This window comes from Malus sylvestris, chromosome 11 (assembly GCF_916048215.2).
Source record: "Malus sylvestris chromosome 11, drMalSylv7.2, whole genome shotgun sequence".
Taxonomy (NCBI): domain Eukaryota; kingdom Viridiplantae; phylum Streptophyta; class Magnoliopsida; order Rosales; family Rosaceae; genus Malus; species Malus sylvestris.
In genome coordinates this window covers 36,210,384-36,215,827 of record NC_062270.1, presented here as the reverse complement: position 1 = coordinate 36,215,827, position 5,444 = coordinate 36,210,384, and positions in this window count along the sequence as shown.

The following is a 5,444-nucleotide window of genomic DNA, read 5'->3' as shown; positions in this document are numbered from 1 at the left end:
AAGTCATGATGAGGATGAAAAGTTGCTACAAGAGGAAGCACAGGGACCAAAACTCACGGCCAATGATGAACAATCCTTGCCACCACCATCTATCCCTCCTAAGCCGTCCCAAACCACCAAGGTAAGTCCAAATTTGACTTTTTCTAGTTCCATTCCACTAAATGTGCCCTTTCCTGGCAGGTTTAGGCAATCAAAGAAGGAAGAAGCCGAGAAGGACATTCTAGAGACCTTTCGGAAAGTTCAAGTCAATATTCCGCTCCTTGATGCAATTAAGCAAGTCCCGAGGTATGCTCAGTTTTTAAAAGAACTTTGTACATCAAGGAGAAGGATTTCGAACAAAGAGGTGGTCCAAGTAAGTGAGAATGTTTCTGCCATGTTACAAAGGAAATTACCCCCTAAATGCAAAGATCCGGGTAGTTTTACAATTCCGTGCGTTATTGGCAAGACTAAGTTTGAACAATGCATGTTAGACTTAGGGGCTTCGATTAATGTTATGCCATACTCTATTTATGCATCTATGAACTTAGGTGAGCTTAAAAACGATGGTGTGATTATTCAATTAGCCGATCGTTCTAATGCATATCCAAAGGGTGTTTTGGAAGATGTGTTGGTGCAGGTGGGAAATTTGATTTTTCCAGCGGACTTTTACGTGCTTGACATGGAGGATTCACCCTATTCTACCCCATTGCCGATACTATTAGGGCGGCCCTTCATGAAGACAGCCCAAACCAAGATTGATGTGGCTAAGGGAGAGTTAACGATGGAGTTTGGTGATGAATTGATTAAATTCAAAGTTCCTGAATATGTTAAGAATCCTCATGATGTTCGTTCTTGTTTTGCAATAGATGTGATTAAACATGTGGGGAAGGAACATTCATGCGCACCAATCAAGAAGGATGTCCCTAGATGCATCATCGAAAAGGGTATTGGAGTGGAGCATACAAAGCATGTCATGGAGGATGTACCCCTCCATGCCGTGGCACCTAGTCAAGCTTAAACGGAGGTACCGTCCAGCTGGAAGACGTTAAAGAAAGCGCTTCGTGGGAGGCAACCCATGCATTCGACAAAGGAAGGCCTAGAGAGCACTCCAATTCCAGATTTGCGTTCCTAAACCCTTCTCTTTGTTGTTTAATTAGTTTCTGCCATATTTAGTTTGTTAGTGTTTGTTTGTTTGTTTATGTGTTTTTGTGTTAGTTATGCTTTGAAACATTGAGGACAATGTTTGGTTTAAGTGTGGGGGGGGTAACCAAAGTGTTTTGATGCAAATTCGTAGGGTTTTCTCACTCATACTTCCCAATGTTGTTTCTTGCTGTTTTTAGGTGTTTTTAGGCTGTTTTGGTGAGTTTTAGTGTGTGCTGACTTATAACTCCGAAAATCACATAAAAATTTGAAAAATTGCTTTGCAAAACCCAAAAAGAGTTGTTTTTGTGTGTTTGTTTGTGTCTTAGGGTACCTTCCAACACAATGATGAGGATTTGGTTTGTAATTTCATGGTTGTTAAAGAGAGTGATTAACATGGATGAAAGTTTGATTTACTCTTTGTTTATGCTTGGTTGTGGTTATAACTTATGAATTTACATGCAATCTTAAAGGAAAAATCAGTTTTTGTAACATGCTTGAAGGAAAGAACTCAAACTAACGCTACAACCTTGTGAGACTTGAGCCTAAACGTTTATTTGGAGAGTTAATAATCTGTGATTTATTGTTTTCTAAGTCGTTGCATGATCTCATTATTCTTTGCTTGGTTACTACTTAGAAGGCGTTTCATCATTTAGTTCCAAATGCTAGAACTCATACCCATTTCATTCAAAGCATGTCATTGATTTGCATAACACATATTCAAGATAAAGTTGTGTAGTGACCACCACCATAACCAAAAAGCCGTGAATCTCCTATGTCATTATGTTTTGTACGTTTTAATCCCGTTGAGCTTTGTGAGCCTTTTCTTTGTAAACCCACATTACCCTCACCTAGCTTAGATTAGGACCATCCATTAACCTTGTTCTTAAAGCGTAGTAAAGCATGATTCAAATTGAATTCCTTTGTGGCAGAAAACAAGTGTGGGGGAAGTGTTTTTCATAAGGAATTATGTGCCATAGGCACGGGTAAAAAGAAAAAAAAAAAAAGAAAAGAAAAATGTGAAAAGAATGCGAAAAGAGTTGAAAAGAAGTGAAAAAGAGTTCTAAAGTGTTGTTTGATGAAGAAGGGGTCCAAAACAATGAATTCGACCCTAAGGAGTTGTTTAAATCTTCCCCTTGTGTTTTAAAGCTAATTTCTGCAATCTAAGTAAATTCTAAGTCTCAATTTCATTACTTTGCTTACTATCACTTTAAGAACGTTTGTTTTCCTTATCCTTTCTTTGTTAGCCAATACCCCAAGCCCCGTTACAACCCTTGACTTCTATCTTGAGTGTTATGTGTTTCAATTTGTGGAGATTGAACTTGGTATGAGCATATGGTCACTAGTTTTCGCATCTAAGTAGTAGCATTCCATTCATGAGATCATATCTCAACATGCTTATTAACTCTAGAAATTGTGTTCTTTGTTATACATATATGTGAGCATTCGTTTTTATATCTACATCAATTCTCTCACATATAACTAGTATAGGGTGTGTAGTTAGAAAATCTGAGTGAAAATAGAGTGCGTATCTTGTAAGGATTGAGGGAATTCTCTAAGGCATGTTACTACATTCAAAACATTGTTTTAATTGGTTAATTGTGAATTAGTAAGTAGTGACTATGATTAAGTATGTGCTTAAGTGTTAAATTGACTCAATTATGTGGGAATGATAATCTTTAACATGTCATGTGCATTGGAAATCCCTAAGGCAAATGTTGGAAGGTTAGGTTATGTTTTATTTGTTTTATTTTGCTCGAGGACTAGCAATAGCTAAGTGTGGGGGAATTTGATAGACGCATATTTATGCGACTTAGTTAACTAGTTTTCTTGCATTTACGTTATTAGTTCTTAGTTATTTTAGTACTTTAAGCCATTTTCGTGTGTTTGTAGGTCCAAAGGGCTAAGGTAGCAAGAAAGTGCATTTTGGTGCATTTTGGAACAGTTTTGAGCTTGTAATGGATTACATATGATATGAGCAAGATGGATGGACGAATTTGAAGACAAAAGAGGCTAAGAACATGCTAAAAATCTGGTGAAACAAATACAAGTTGCAAGAAGGGATAAATTTCTAAAAGGATTGGCCAAAACTTCACTCAAAACACATCAATGCCGTGACTTTTACTTCCACCTCCACCAGAAATTTGAGTAATGATGCAATGCTTAAATCACCATGACATGTGAGTGGATGATGCAATGCTTAGCTAACCATGACATGTGAGTGGATGACTCAAAACCTACCCCAACAACAATTCCCACTCAATGCCGTGACTTACCTACCCATTCCACCAGAAATTTGTGCTTAAACAAGTCCATCATCTCCCTATAAATACCATGCAGCAACCTCATTGAAATCATCCAGAAATTAACCATTCTCCAAGCCTTTCCTTGCCTCTCCTACATATCTAAACCCCTTCCCATCCATTCCTCCAAATAACCAACCCTTCAACATCATTCCAACCTTGTTGTGGCGGCAAGGAGAAGGAGAAAAGTCCTTGGACGCGCTTGCTATCCAACATGGATCGTTGGAACGTTTAGGTGCTTTCTTCCCTTTGTTTTTCAATGGTTAAATTTGTTTATCTTTGTTTTGTAATAATGAGGAACTAAACCCCCCTAGCCAAGGGGGGGATTCAAAACCATGTTTATGCTTGCTATATGATTTGATTACTTCCAATTGCGTTTCTTGAATTGTGAATTCAATTTACTTATCCGTTCGTATAAAAACTAATTTGTGTATGTTGGTTGAGAGTGCACGCTTAATTTTCATGCATGAATTTGACGCTAGAATATAAGGGAGTTTCACCTAATCGTTATGAACTTATATTCACAAGTAGTGAAGGTTGCTAGTCACAATCACGTTAAGTAAATTCTTGGCATAAGTTTCATGCAAATCATAGTAACGAGTGCCTCGTCAATGCTTATGTTTTTCATAGAACTTAATGATTCTTGCTTGTATCTCTATTATGCAATTCATGTAGGGAACTTGTAGGGAATGTTTTGGGTTGTCGTATGCAATCATCCAATCTAATAACTTGTTGAAAAACTGAGAGTTAATTAGTGCAATTCACGGTTAATTTGGGGCGTTGAGTATTCATAACTTATCGAAGAGCAATTGGAAATCATTTTGTATGCAAGCAAGACATGTGTGGAGAAGAACCCCTTAGCTAGCCTTCCATTATCCATTCGACCCAAATTTGTTTAAAATCTATTTAAGTTTTTAGTTTATTCGTTTTTACTTTCAACTTCACCAAACTCAAATCCCCCTTTTACTTTCTTGTTTTAAAATCTTTTGTTTACATTTTTAACTTTGTTTCTTTTTGTTTTTGAGTCAGTTTAGAGGTTTTAGCAAGCCCTCATAATCCCCGGTTTAGAACGATCCCTACTTACATACTTTGCTACAATTGTCAAAAAGAGGGTTTAATTTGTGTGTCAAGTAATTCTCGCATCAAGTATACATCACACCTTTCCTTCTTTAGAACTATACATGTGATTTGATTCTCCTCCCCTGGAGATATGTAAGCAGTCAGATCTGGATTCAATCACACCCTCCAATCAACCTCATTCTCCCATCGCTATGTCCATGGGTAATTTTGACTGGATTTTGCTTCTGTCCTCAAATGTACGCAAATTTGGTTCCATCAATTATGTTGTTTCAGAATTTTTGTTCAACAACTATAGGCACAAATGTGGTTCAATCTTGAAAACAAGGAATCATTCACAATGCATGAATGTTGGAACATTATGAAGCATACTCCGAAGTACAAAGTTCAGCTTAGTGGTCCATGAGTTCAATTGAACATAGCTCTTATAACGAATTAACTACTGAAGAATTTTGAAACCTCGTCCTTGATTTATCATATTTTATACTATCGAATTTATGAAATTACCATTGTACCTTTGAGTTGACTTTCGTTGACCATCTCGTCAAAATGCATAGTCTTAATTTAATTAATTTATTCACATCGTACTCATCGTCATGCACACGTAGGTGCGAATGGATTCGAATTCGGATGTATAAGGAAGATTCTGCATTTGAACCGTCGAACGTTTTCAGATATTTTATGTTTCGTCTTATGGATTCTTAGATTGTGAACCAATGGGACCCACTTGGGATTCTTGTCCCTTTAGCCTTACCCTATCCGGATACCCTCTTATACTTTTCAGATTTTTCCTATTTCCTTTTATAACATTCTTTCTCTCTCTTCTCCTTACTTTCTCTCCTTTCCCTTTTAACTCTCCCCGTGCCCTCTCTTTGCGATCTCCTTCTTCTCTCTCTCTGAGTTCACTCTCACAACAATAACAACCCCAAGACTCAAGGCTTGGAC